This window comes from Heteronotia binoei, chromosome 5 (assembly GCF_032191835.1).
Source record: "Heteronotia binoei isolate CCM8104 ecotype False Entrance Well chromosome 5, APGP_CSIRO_Hbin_v1, whole genome shotgun sequence".
NCBI lineage: Eukaryota > Metazoa > Chordata > Lepidosauria > Squamata > Gekkonidae > Heteronotia > Heteronotia binoei.
In genome coordinates, this window is record NC_083227.1 from 143122216 (window position 1) to 143136521 (window position 14306).

Consider the following 14306-nt stretch of genomic DNA (forward strand, 5'->3'; position numbering starts at 1 on the left):
CAGAACATCATTTAATACCACAGTTTAAAAGAAGAAAGGCAAGTAAACAAAAATTAAGTAATAGAAATATTTCTGATGGACCCCAAGTATAGTCAGAGGAATTTAAAAATAGAAAACTGAAAACAATTCTGAAAATCCCTTTGTTTCTCATGCATGTAGTGAGTACCTGATAGATTAAAGAAACAGGCTCTTGAATAGAAGAAGAAGAAGAAGAAGATATTGGATTTATATCCTGCCCTCCACTCCGAAGAGTCTCAGAGCGGCTCACAATCTCTTTTCCCTTCCTCCCCCACAACAGACACCCTGTGAGGTGGGTGGGGCTGAGAGGGCTCTCAGAGCAGCTGCCCTTTCAAGGACAACCTCTGCCAGAGCTATGGCTGACCCAAGGCCATTCCAGCAGGTGCAAGTGGAGGAGTGGGGAATCAAACCCGGTTCTCCCAGATAAGAGTCCGCACACTTAACCACTACACCAAACTGACTATATTAAAAGCTATTATTTCTTATAATTTTTATAAAATTATAAAATAGGCTTGCCATTTGCTTATCCATGACTGGCAAACCCCTGCCCTCAAGGAACTGAAGAGTGGGATGAAAAAGTGGCCTCCATAACAATGCTCAATATTTTCTCCTTGCCTCTATCATCTTTACCATATTGACCAAAGGAAATTCCTATAACATTGCCTGGAAATGATGTCACATCTTCCCTAAACTTGATCCTTCCCAGGCTGACCTTGAAGTCTCCCAGCATTTGCTGAGGCAGCAGTGTCAACCCGACCTTTTAGGTGGCTTCAGCAGACAAGTCAAGGAGCTCTATCTACAGTCCAGAGCGGACATCACGTAATAACATACTCATGAGGTGGACATTATGGAAGCAAAGCCATAGCAGATCTGATGATGGTAAAGCCATAGAATGTCTGTTGTGGCCTGCAGTTTTATATTGCCTACCCTTGGTTTATATAAAGCTAGAGAAACATTTAACATTTCTGCTTCTTCTACGAAATGTTCCTAAGGATCTTTTCTTAAGCATGACGTCTTGCTACCTGATCTGCTGTATTTGAGAATTCTTTTCCATTATTGAAGCACCATCCAGATGTAGAAGTTATGGTTCATCTCATTTAATAATAACAACATACATCATAGCACTGCTGATAATCAAGGACACACCTGTTTCCTGTAGGGTTGCCAACAGTGGCCATGCCTTCATTTAACAACATCAACTGCAAATAGAGCAGGGTGATCCAGGCAGAAGAGGCTGTAGCTCAGTAACCTGAGTACATACTTGTAAATAAGGCTATATTAAAAGCTATTATTTCTTATAATTTTATAAAACTATAAAATTTGTATAAAACTAGGCACATATATTTTATTCCCTATTCTGAGAAGCTCAAGGCGGCATACATAGTTCTCTTTCCCCCACTTTATTATCACAACAATCCTATGAGGTAGGTTTGACAGAAATTATCTCGTGGACAGGGTCACCTGAAGAGCACCACAGCTATGTGTTTTTGTTTTTTTTTTAACCTCAGGTCCTGAGATCCTTCTCCTATCTCTCCCTCCATCAGACTGTTTATTGAATAACAGAATAAAATACAATGCATTACAGCTACAAAATAATCAGTAAGGTTGTAAAGAAACTACCTTTAGGGCTTATTTTACTAATGCCAGGTGGAATTCATAGGTAGACATTTCTAACATTTAGTGATAAGATATAAGGATTGGGAACTAATTAAAGGTTTTCCTTTCAAGTGGTCTGCTGAAACATCAAAATATGATGAAAAAGCAACCCAAGCAGATCATTTACACATATTACTTTTAGATGTAACTGTGAGTTGTGTTGTGTTATCCAATTTGTAGTCTTGTCTAACAAAAAGTAATCCCATATCTATCCTTAACCATGGCTCCACTATGCTTGTTTAGTTGTCCCTTTACTCATGTTTCAAACTAACCCCTGTATCTGTAATTAGTCATGAACCTGTTGTGTGGGCCTCATCTAAGAGTTATATAAAAAGGAAATCACACTAGGTACAGCTCCAATGTAAAACATTCTCCTTTTGCAGGCTTCTATGAGGCTGTAATTTCTCCATCAACAAGAGTACTGTATTTTATAAAGGAGAATAAAGGAAAAACTCAATGTTGTTGTTGTTGTTGTTGTTGTCAAAGACATGACAGAAACAAGGCAAGCAACACCTTAGTTTGAACACATGAACATATGAAGATTGAACATATCAAGGTGCCTTATACTGAATAAGACCATTGGTCCCTCAAAGTCAGTATTGTTTCTTCAGATTAGTGGCAAAAATAGAAAGAGGCTCTGAATTACTTTATGCAGCAAAATTTATAATTGCTAAACACTGGAAGAATAAAACACCACTAACACTAGCACAGTGGCATGGGAAATTGTGGGTTATGTACGTTAGCTAAAGTTACTGATTACATCAAATATTTAGAAAACTGCAATGTTCAAACCAATTTCACTCCAGTGAGGTTACCTATCTTAGAATATCTAATTGAAGTTGGAGACATTCCTAAACAAGTAAATGATTTAGGTCTATGGTAACAGTTTTGTTGAATGGTGCTTATTACATGGATATGATGCATCATTATTGTTGGAACTGTTCAGATTGACTATACTTGAAATAATAATAAAAGAATAATTAAAAAGTGGTGGGTTTCCAGACTGTCAGGTGGAGATTTTTTCACATCACCTATTATCTGATCCTTTAAACAGGATATGCTGGGGATTGAACCTGGAACCTAACTGGATGGTCTTCCACAGAGACAGAGCCTTCTCTACTTGATCATCCCAGAAGTAACACCAAGCTATTTTTTTCATCTTAGTAAAGTGATAATATCATTAATTGAAGAAAGGTTGATCAACAGGAGTTCTAGGTGGAGAAATTATTAATGGTGAGCAGAATTCACAGCAAGATTCAAAGGCCTATTCATGATTAAATTGCAAACCAACAGAGAATTTTAACAGGATTATTATGGTTTTTTTAAAAGGTACATTGTAACCAGAATCCTGATGAATAACCATTTGGGCTTGGTCACACAGCGTGTTGAGTCTGTGTTAAACTGACCCAGTTCTTTCCCGAATATCTTTGTTCCGGATATTAGTGATCAGACTGCTATACTGCAATTTGCATCACTCCAGGGTGAAATCATTCTCTGCCTTCCACATGACGGCACCATGCAATTCCTTTTTTTTTTTTTTTGCTTTCCCCACTTTTATGTGCATAAGTGCATAAATGCTACCTCCGCACATGCACATAGGTCAGAAAAATGTCTCCCTTTGCCCTTCTTGTTATGGCACTTATGCAGTTTTGCGCTTATGTGCATATCGCTAAACAGTAAAAAAAAATGGCGACTGTAAACCGGATGTCTTAGGCTCCATTTGCTCCGGGAAGGCCTACATACATCTGGAAGTTGGTTAATATCATGCCAGAACTATTCAGACAGAGAAAAATATGATGTGAAACTGGACAACTAAGAAAACACCGCAAAGGAACAGGTAACAAAACAATCTGGTTCGGAGAAGGATGGGGGGGGGGGCATAACGATTGACTACAGGGAGGCAGATGTTGCTGTCTGATCATCCAATTTTAATTCAATGAGAAACAGCAGTGACAACTGATTAAACTGTGCATCTGAACAGGCCCTTTGTGTTGTGGAACATAGGGTGGGAAAAACTGCATCCTTAAACGTCTCATATGGTAACTTATCAATGAAAAATGCTTCCTGAAGATACCTTCCCTGCAGCAAGCTAAAAAAAAAGTACATAAAGGAAAACTTTTAGTTACTGCTCCATCCTTCCGAATTTTTCCTTAGCTGGTATTAAAGCCAAAGACAAGCTAAGTATCCTTTGGATGTGATGACAAACTTTAAAAAGGTGGTCTTGCTTTAGTAGCTGAAATTGAAGATGGAAATGTAGGGGTTTATTTTAACACTGATAAATACATTTCATTTAGGGTAAAAAGAATTTTTGCCCAATCTCTTGGGTAGAAGTAGGCTGGATAATCAATGTATGCAGATATGAACAATCAGTAATATCCTGAAATGATTTTATAGCAGCAGACAATGCCCATGGTACAAGGGCTTACAGAAGTTAAGTGTCCATTTATCAGTTAGGACTGGTTTCTTTTTTACTTCAACAACTTCAGTGTAGACACCATTTTCCACATTGCCAGGTAATGTGGGAAGCCCCAGGCCTAAATGGGCAGATAACAAACCACAGTTTTCCTTTGTACATATATAACTTCTGTTTCCCAAGCATGAACATATCCTGCATGGTGTGATGGAGCAGTGCTACTGCATCTCTCAGATTAACCAGGTATTGCAGGAGTTCCTTATTTAAAGAAAAACAGATTTTCAAAGATTTCAGGTTTTCACGGCTGGTAACATTATTAGGGTTTGTAGAATCTTTCAGGCTCAAGTGCCGTGTTCTACAGTAGAACACGGCACTTGAGCCTGAAAGATTCTACAAACCCTAATAAAAACAGATTTGTGCTCATACTAATTCCCAAGTTGAGAGGTTAATCATCACTGCCTTAAGGCAATGTGTTTAGAGGAGTCAAGATACACTTACCTGATTCTAGGAAATGTCCCATGAATTCTGGCAAAGAACTCTGTCAAAGAACAGAAGAAGATCAGTGGTGGAGGGGGCAAAGTGGCAGCAGATTTTGTCTCCAAAGGTAGGATAAATTGAATTTCCTGTGGCAGGGGTGTCTTCTGCTTCATTGCACATGCTTAATAAATGGATTGGCTTGCATTTTTTACAATTTTTTTTTAAATTAAACTTTTAAAAGCAATATACAAGAAGTGCAAATATTCACAAAATACTTAACCCTTTAAATCCCCCCCAGACAAAAGCCTATAATAATACATCTATACCATTATCCTTGGATCATATTCAAACAGGTGAAGTTCAAGAAGTAGATACAACAAGAGAATATGATTTTTTTAAAAAGCTGCATAATAACTCCCTACACAGAGAATACACACTGGCAGAATTCAAAAGAGCTCCGCTTATAGAATGCACAGGGTGAACTAACTTCCCAGAAAAGGAAGGTGAAGGGGAAAGGGGGGGGGGGAGAGGAACCCATACACACAATAAAGCCAAAATGCAATAGTAAAGGCGTGTCACTGCTTTTAGAAAAATATCAGATTATGATAAAATTTGTTTTTTGGTAGAATGTCAAGGTCAGAGAGGTATGTAACAACAGGAAACCATAGCTTCACAAAGGCTTCCTGGGAGTTGGGTGAGTGTGCTAGAGAACTGTAAGAGGATATTTTTTCAGATATAAAATAGTCCCAGAGCTGGATTCTCCAATCATTGACAGAGGGCATTGTACGGTTCGTCCAATGTTTGCAAGAGCCAACCTTGCCACTGTTAATAATAGTGCAAACCTTTCCATTGAGATTTTGTTTTGTGGCTTTTCTGGCCACCAACCTAGGAGAATGGCTTCAGGCAACAATGGGAGTGAGTCTTCAGTTATTGTGTTAATTTCCTGAATGATATCTCTCCAGAATTTATTAACTGTGGGACAAGACCACCAAGTATGTATGAAATCCCCAATCTTTCCACACTCTTTCCAGCAATGAGGGGATGGTGACCACTTCATTTTGTACAGCTGTGATGGTGTATAATACCATTTAGAGGCCATTTTTATTGACTGAAATTTAATATTGAATATTTTGGACATATAACCTGGGGTGCTTCAGACTTGTTGCTAATCTTCTTCTTTTATCCTTTCTTGTATATCTTTGTGCCACTTCTTTTGACAGGTTGCAAGCTTCACCTGGCCATTGAAACCACTACACCACCACTGTTCATTGGGCTGCAGGGGCTCAGGGTATGAGGTAAGGACTGGAAGTCCCTGCCTCAAATCTTGTTTCTGCCATGAACTCTCTAGTTTGTCTAGCAAGCAGCTATTTCTCAGCTTCAGCCACTCAGTGCTCTGCATTATGGATTTAGAAAAAACTGGAGAGTTGTTCTAAGGAGATATGTAACATTATTATAAAATTATTATATGATAAAGCTGGAGATGGTTACTTGAAAGTTACCTTAAAATGTGTGTCCTTAAGACTGTAGGAAGGGGTGCTGGTTCTAGTGGTCCGGATCCTTCTTTCATTAGCAGAGTGCGCAAGGCTTTAATGCAGCAGTGCTCATAACGGACCTAACCATGTGCTTGCAAGTTTACAAAGTTACTCAGAGCAAAGTTTCAGTTGAATATAATATCTACTTTATTCTAGAAATACATGTATGACAGTTCAGAGTAGAGAGATAGGGACAGTGCCTATGCTCCGTAGTTAACAGATGGGAGTGTAAGCAGAGAGAAGTATCCTGGACCCCATCCTTTCTCTAGGGAGTTTTGATCTATGCTTCAAAGGGATTGAGTGACAGTAGGAAGAAAACAGGAAGATGCTTAGTGTTTGCCTAACTACCTGCTACTCTGTGGTCACTTGCTTCTGGAGACATAGGGACATTACATCTTCCAACGAAGTCCATCCCTCCTGTCAAAGGAGATGCCTATGTGTTTTTGCACTCCTTCCTCTCTTGCTGGTTATTCTTCTCCTGGTAGAATTTTGAACTCCAATGTAATAGTCCTTTGCTCAGCATATAATACTTCATCACCCATACTCCCATTTACACTAAGTAGAGGCTGTGGCTAGGGATGAGCATGAACCAGACCACTAAGCAAAATTCAGCATGGATTTTAACTCTGTTTATGGATTGCAAGCTGAAGTTCATGACAGTTCTACCATCACAAACTTCAACAGACTTTTAAAGCAGTTCATGGTGGTTTTAGTGGTCCATGGATGGAGCAGAAAGCAAGGGTTTAAAGGGATTCTGAGTCCCTTTAAATGCTTGCTTTCTGTTCTCCACAAAAACTGCAAAAACAGCTGAGCGTGTGGAATTATTTTTTCAGACTGTTTTTCAGGCTCTTTTGTGCAGTAACTTAAAGGAAGTGTACAAGAAGAAGATTTTGGATTTATATCCCGTCCTATACTCTGAATCTCAGAGTCTCAGAGCGGTCACAATCTCCTCTACCTTCCCTGCCCCCCACAACAAACACCCTGTGAGGTAGGTGGGGCTGAGAGTGCTTTTACAGCAGCTGCCCTTTCAAGGACAGCTTCTATGAAAGCTATGGCTGACCCAAGGCCATCTCAGCAGGTGCAAGTGGAGGAGTGGGGAATCAAACCCGGTTCACCCAGATAAGAGTCCGCACACTTAACCACTACACCGAACTGGCTCTCGGCCTTTCAAATAGCCTGAAACAGCTGAGTGGTGGGGAGCAGGCTGTTTCCCATCACTCAGCTGTTTTTTTGGGCTTTCCCAAACCCCATTTAAAGGAAGTGTGGTCCCTTTCAATAGGGTTTGCAGAGCCATGAACCAGTTTGGTTTGCAAATAAACCTTCTGGTTTGGTTCGTGGTTTGGCCTACATTTTTCTGGTTCATACCAATCTCTTGTTATGGCTTGAGGGTTTTTTTAAAGAACAAGTAGAAGGTAATAAGAAAGACTTCTGCTCGAGACTGTATAAAGTTGCTGCCAGACAGAGTAGGCCAGTGGTCTGATGTGGTATAAGGCAGCTTCACATGTAGGTGATAGGAAATCCTAATGCATTCAGCAGTAGCTTTGATGTAGTCCTCCAAACACGAAATGATATTTGAGCCATCTGCATGGGACTGTGAAATATTCTGGCACATGGCAAGGAAAGAAATCCTCCCTTCCTCTCCAAAAGAAATTACCAAAATAAATTAATAGCGTATGGGTAATAGACAGATATGCAGAATATCAGTTTAATTTATTGAAAAAGGGAATAATGAAAAAGAATGGACTGGAATGATGGGCATCACATTTGACTGAACTAATCACAGAAAGGTTAGCTGTTCTTTAATGAAAAGCAGCCATGAAGTAGAAAGCATGCTAATCACAGACAATCAATGATACAAAAAAGGAGAGGAACACTTTGCATCAGCTCTTAGGTCTCCTCTGAGTGACAGACCTCATGAAAATGAGATGGTGCTGTGAGAAAATCAGTGTGTCAAATGGCCAGAAAGAAGTAAGACTTTAGGAAAGCACTGAAAGAAGAAAATAGAATATTCAGGAGACTGGGGAGGTGGAAGAGAAAACTGTTATTTTAGCTGGACAAAAATATGCAGAAGACGAATGAACAGAAGTCAATGACACATGATAAATCATGAAAAACAACCACAGCAATAAAGCTGAAAGTTAGGATGACTTTGGTTAAAGTTGACCTCCCTATCTGTGAACTTTTCATAGGTGGTGAAGACTCCCATTGTTACAATTGATCTCCAGACAACCAAGATCAGTTCTGGAGAAAATTGCTGATTTGAAGATTGAACTATGGCATTATACCTGCTGAGGCCCCTTCCCAAACCCTGCCCTCCCCTGACCCCACCCCACCCCCAAAATCTCCAGGTATTTCTCATCCCCAGAGCTAGCAGTAACCCTAGGTAAAGAGGAGTTCCCTCTTCAGTAACTTTTGAGGCCTTTGAAAACAGCAATGTTCATTTCACTAAACAGTTCAAAATGTCAGGATGCTTTACATCACAATATGAAACCATTATTAGTCAGTGGTTAAAAGCATTACTATAATATATATGTTTAATTTACTTCTATATATTATTGTACTTGTGGCAGTTTGTGGAATTGCAATTTTGTGGCAACTGACTAACATGGCTAGGACTCTGGAATTATTAATGTTATTAGTTGTAGCCTGCCACTGCACACATTTAAGAGTGGTATGTTTCATTGGAACAAAGTGTTATCTGTGGTTGCTAGGTACATTTACGCAGAAGGATCTTGCATTGGTGGAATCTAGTGTGTACAGTGGGAATACACCTTTCACTGATGAAATGCCTGTAGCTGTATATTGTGTTGGAATCATAGAACTTTAGCGTTTGAAGGGGTTTCTTGTCCAACCTCCTGAACAATGCAGGAAATTTACAAATACCTCCCTCCCACACTCCCAGTGACCCCTGTTCCATGTCCAGAATAGAACTATAGAGTTTGAAGGGATCTCTAGGGTCATCTTGTCTAACCTCCTGCACAATACAGGAAATTCACAAATACCACCCTCCCACACCTCCAGTGCCTCCTGTTCCACGTCTAGAAGATGGCAAAAAAAAAAAAAAATCCTCCTGACCCCAAAGTAGCAATCAGCATTTCCCTGGGCATGTAAGAAAGGACCATGAGCACTAAGAATTGATGCAACCCTTCCTGCCCTCCCTCTCATGATCTGCCCAACTTCACAGAATCAGTATTGCTTTCTGATGGCTATCTAGCTTCTGTTTGAAACTTCCAAAGAAGGACAGCCCACCACCTGCTGAGGAAGCCTGTTCCACTGAGGAACCGCTCTAACTCTCAGGAAGTTCTACCTAATGCTTAGCTGGAAACTCTTTTGATTTAATTTCAACCTGTTAGTTCTGGTCCTACCTTCTGGGGCCACAGAAAACAATTCTGCATCATCCTTTTATGACAACCCTTCAAGTGCTTGAAGATAGTGATTATATCACCTCTAAGTTGTCTCCTCTCCAGGCTAAACATATCCAGCTTCTTCAGTCTTTCCTCATAGAACTTGGTCTCCAGACCCCTCACCATCTCCATTGACCTTCTCTGGACATGTGCCAACTTGTCTATATCCTTCTTAAATTGTGGTGCCCAAAACTGAACACAATACTCTTGATGAGTTCTAACCAGAGTAGAGTAAAGTGATACCATCACTTCACATGATCTGGACACTATAATTCCCCCCCCCCCATGCGGAAGAACGAGACAACACAGTATATGGATATAAAACAGGGCAACTTTATTGAACCAACAGTCTGGGGCAACCTAACAACTAACCGGACAGGCAACGGGAAATCCAAACCCTTCCCTGTCTGGATGGGGCGAGCCACCCAGCCCCCAGCAGCAGCCGGTTAAAACCAGCTGCTGCCAGGCCGGCAGCGGTCGGGTATCCCCTCAAAATGGCCCTGCCGCCCACCCAGGAACGGCTCGCCAGATGAGGTAACCCTGTAGCGGGAAAGACAGCAGAGAGCCGTAGAGCCCAGCTGCCGTCCGTTCCCCGCTACTTCCCTTAAACCGGGAAAACCATGGGTGCCCACCAAAACAAACCTGACTTCAAGTCCCACCAAATAAAGTTACCTAACAATAACCCAACCTCAAAGCAGCAGTACATGGCAGGCGAAAAACATTCCAACTCAGGCCAATTAGTTGAGATGAAAAAATTCCTACCTGGCCCCGAAAAACCGGCGACTGGATAAGCCTGTACTATTGCAGGGTAGGAAGGTGGGCCAAAACGGCCAGCAGAAGTGTGTGGCCTCGGGCGTGGTTGGGCTTATAAAGCCCCAGAAGACCACGCCCGCAGCATCCCCGGATGAAGAGGCCGTTGCCTCACTCCATCCGGGGAGGCAAACTCGGCCCCCACCCTAAAGCCGCCTGAAGTCGGCGCAGGCGGGAAGGGGCCGGATTCTGTTGATACAGCCCAAAATCACATTTACCGTTTAGCTACCACATTATGATGCTGACCCATGTTCAGTGTATGGTCCACTAAAACCCCTAGATCCTTTTTACACTGCCAAGGACAACTCCCTTATCCTATAATGGTGCATTTGATTTTTCCTACCTAAATGCAGAACTTTACATTTATCTCCATTAAAATTCATTTTATTAGTTTTAACCCAGTTTATCAACTTGTCAAGATCATCCTGTATCCTGGCCTTGTATTCTGCTGTATCTGCTACCCCTTCCAATTTAGTATCATAAGCAAATTTAATAAGCATTCCCTGTATTCCTTCATCCAAATAATTTATAAAGATATTGAACAAAACAAGTCTATGGACAGATCCTTGAGGCATAGTTCATCTGGCCCTGAGAACTTAGTTTCATTTAAAGGAACTAGGTGTTTATGTACTATCCCTATGTCAATCCCAACTCCCTTCCATCGTGTGTTCTGCTTTTGCCATGTTGAGCACTGTTTCCCTCACAAGAGAAGACTGAAGAAAAATAGGAACTGAGCAGTTCTGCCCTCTCTTCATCACTTGTTACAATTTCACTTTCCTGTCCCCGTAATGGATCTACCATGTCCTTGCTTTTTTTCTTACTTTGAACATAAGAAAAAAAACAACAACCCTTTTTTGTGGTTTGTAGCATCTCTCAGTAGCCTAAGCTCATACTGAGCTTTAGCCTTCCTAATTCTCTCTCTGTACACACTGGGTATTTATTTATATTCATTCTTTATTATAAGGCCCTCCTTCCATTTCCTAAATGAGTCTTTTTTATTTCTCAAGTCTTTAGAAAGCTGTTTATGGAACTACCTTGGTTTCTTCAGGCTCCTCTCATTTTTCCTTCTCATGGGAATCACTTCTTATTGTGCCTTTAATATTTTGCTTTTAAGAAACACCCATGCCTCTTGAACCCCTTTTCCTTAAGTATTTCTGACCATGGAATACTACTCAGCATAACTTTAAATTTGTCAAAATTTGCTTTTCTGAAGTCCAACCTGTCTGACTTCATACAGCTTTTCCCTTCCCCAAATTTGTAAATTCCAAAATTACATGGTCACTACTACCCAGGTTGCCAGTTCCTTTCACCTTGTGAATCAGTTCTTCCCTGTTGGTTTGAATCAAGTCCAAGATAACAGATTCCTGTGATAACCAGATACTGGATAGCAAGAGACACAGTGGAAAGGCCTCAGAACTTAAAAGGGAAGCTGGGAGTCCTGGCCCTTTCAGTGAGCAATTCCTACTAAGGCCAGGTGTTGGTGGCAGGTGAAAAAGAGAGAGAGAAAAAACCCCTCTAGATATTGGAAAGCCCTTGGAGGGCATGGTAGAATAGGGTCTGCAAGTTGGAGCAAGATGGTTCTGCCATAATACACATAACTGTATATGGCTCTTCAATAAACAGAATCTCCCTCTGCTGCTAGTTTCCATTCATCAACCCCACCCCTGCTGGGCTAAATTATGTATTGCCTGGGAGTTTACATGTATGCATATGCAGAAGTATGGATGTTGGATATCTGTTATTTGAACATAATGTTTTTAAAAGCCTTGGCTTTCAGATCCAAATAAGGTATTTTAATTATCATATGTTGGAGAGGGTAGATGAGAATGAAGTGGTGGTGGTAGTGACTGAATTCAGTTTGCACATGCAGCAGGTGATCTGTGCTATCTCAGCAGACTCTACCAGCCATCTGTTAAGTACACAAGTATGCATGGATTCAAATCAGCATGGATCCTTGGGTGACCTGGCAATGGATACTGAGGTTATTGCAAAGATAACTAAGATACAGACTTAAAATAGTTGTTTCAGTTTAACGCATAACTGAATATGTGTTAAAGAGACTATTATCTAGCTATAATATGGTCTGAACAAAAACGAGATATATTTTAGAGAGATTTGTCTTTGTCGTCTGAATACAACTGAAATGGCAACATCAAAACACACGGCTGGAGGAGTTTTGGAGAGGCATACTAACTGGGTCTCTGAGTTACTTTTCAACTTGGATTAATAGACTGAGTTATTTGGTAGAGAAAAATGGCACTACCAAGCAAAACGTTTTATAAAAAATATATAATGGGTACCATAACTTCTCTAAAGCAAGAGCTTGGTTCATTAATAGAGATGATTAAAAAGCAAATGGGAGCTTTTATGTTGAAAGCTAGCGAAATCTCAAATCTACACGAGCAGAGTGTTAAATAGATCTCAGTGACATCTGTGGAATTGGAAATGGAGACTGATCCGCTGGGAAACGAACAGAAGAAAACCAAAATGCACACACGTGCATACACACAAACTATGCTATAAACTTCTGAAGTCCTCAAGAAAACAATATCAACAACAACTCTCAAAACCAGACTGCTCTTGGTAGGGTGGAAATAGCCTGGAGATGTGGCTGAACTCATTCTAACCTCCTGGTCTACCAGTGCTAGGGTTTATTTATTTTATTCAATTTGTATCCCTCTCCCATCCCCTCAAGAAGGGCTCTGGGTGGATTCCGACAATTCATACATCACATAAATATAATACAATTTAAAATCATGCACAGCATTAATGAATACTATAAAACCTGATAGTCCCTAGCCTAACAATTAATCTTTTATAATAGATGGTGCTACAGTCTATCAGTAACAGATAGGGCAGTCAATAAAAAATTCTGTTTAACAGCAATAAGAAAGGAGGACAGCATCAAGATAGGGATGGGGTAAAAAAGGAAGGGGAAAAGAGGGGAGAAGGGGGGAAGGAGAGAGGGAGGCCAACTGATCACTCTAACTGTCGCTGTCCTCAACCATATGCCCCATGGAACATCTCCATTTTACAGGCCCTGTGAGACTAAGTCAGGTCCCACAGTGTCTGGGTCTCACTAGAGAGACAGTTTCACCAGGTTGGGGTCAGGGCCAAAAATGCCCTGGGACTGGTGAAGGAAGGTTGGATCGCTCTGCGGCCAGGGATTACCAGCAAGTTGGTGCCAGACAAGTGCAATGCTCTCTGGGGCATATATAGGGAGAGGTGCTCCTGTAGATACAATGGTCTCATACCATTGAGGGCCTTGAAGATAAGTACCAAATCTTAAACCTGTGCCACAAATGTAAGAGAGACATCTAGGATCGTGCCCAGACTTTTGACAAAGGGAGTTGGCATCAATTGTACTTCATCAAGGGTGAGAAGCTGAATTCCCCAATCTGGACCCTGTCAGCCTAGCCACAGGTCCTCCATTTTTGATTAGTTTCAGACAGTCTTTTTTAACTATCCCACTACAACCTCCAGGAAACTGGCCAAATCTCCTGGGATGGTATCCAGTTGCTTATCCATTAATAGATATAGCTGAGTGTCATCTGCATATTGATGACTCCCTGGCTCAAAACTCCTGACGAGCTGGGCAAGAGGGCACATGTAGATATTGGTTTTAAGGGAATTTTAAGGATAATGTTGTAAATTGTTGTTTTATTATGTAATCTTTGTATTTTATATTATGTTGTGAGTCACCCTGAGCCTGCTTCGGCGGGGAGGGCGGGATATAAATTAAATGTTATTGTTGTTGTTGTGGTCCACCCTGAACAAACTTGGGGAAGGCGAAATAGAAATCTGAAAATTAAATAAATAACATTGGGGAGAAACTTGTTTCCAGCTCTGGACTGGTGAATTGATGAAGATTTGGGGGTAGAGCCTGGAAATGGTGGGGTTTGGGAAGAACCTCAGCAGGGATGTGATGTAGGTTTGCCAGTCCCCAAGTCCCTGCAGAGGATCCCCTTGTTTTGCAGGCTCTTCCCTACTGCCAGT

The 14306-nt window shown here is 40.9% G+C and overlaps 2 protein-coding genes across 2 annotated transcripts in view; one reads left to right on the forward strand and one right to left on the reverse strand.

The window, feature by feature from the left end:
- The window catches only part of YIPF5 (Yip1 domain family member 5), a 325038-nt gene extending 315920 nt beyond the window's left edge, over window positions 1–9118 (reverse strand). The window contains exon 1 of the mRNA XM_060240541.1: window positions 9112–9118. The gene's annotated coding sequence lies outside the window, so the exon portion shown is untranslated. The remainder of the gene's footprint in view (window positions 1–9111) is intronic.
- Window positions 1–14306, forward strand: part of KCTD16 (potassium channel tetramerization domain containing 16) — a 335926-nt gene that overhangs the window by 275291 nt on the left and 46329 nt on the right. The window lies entirely within an intron of this gene.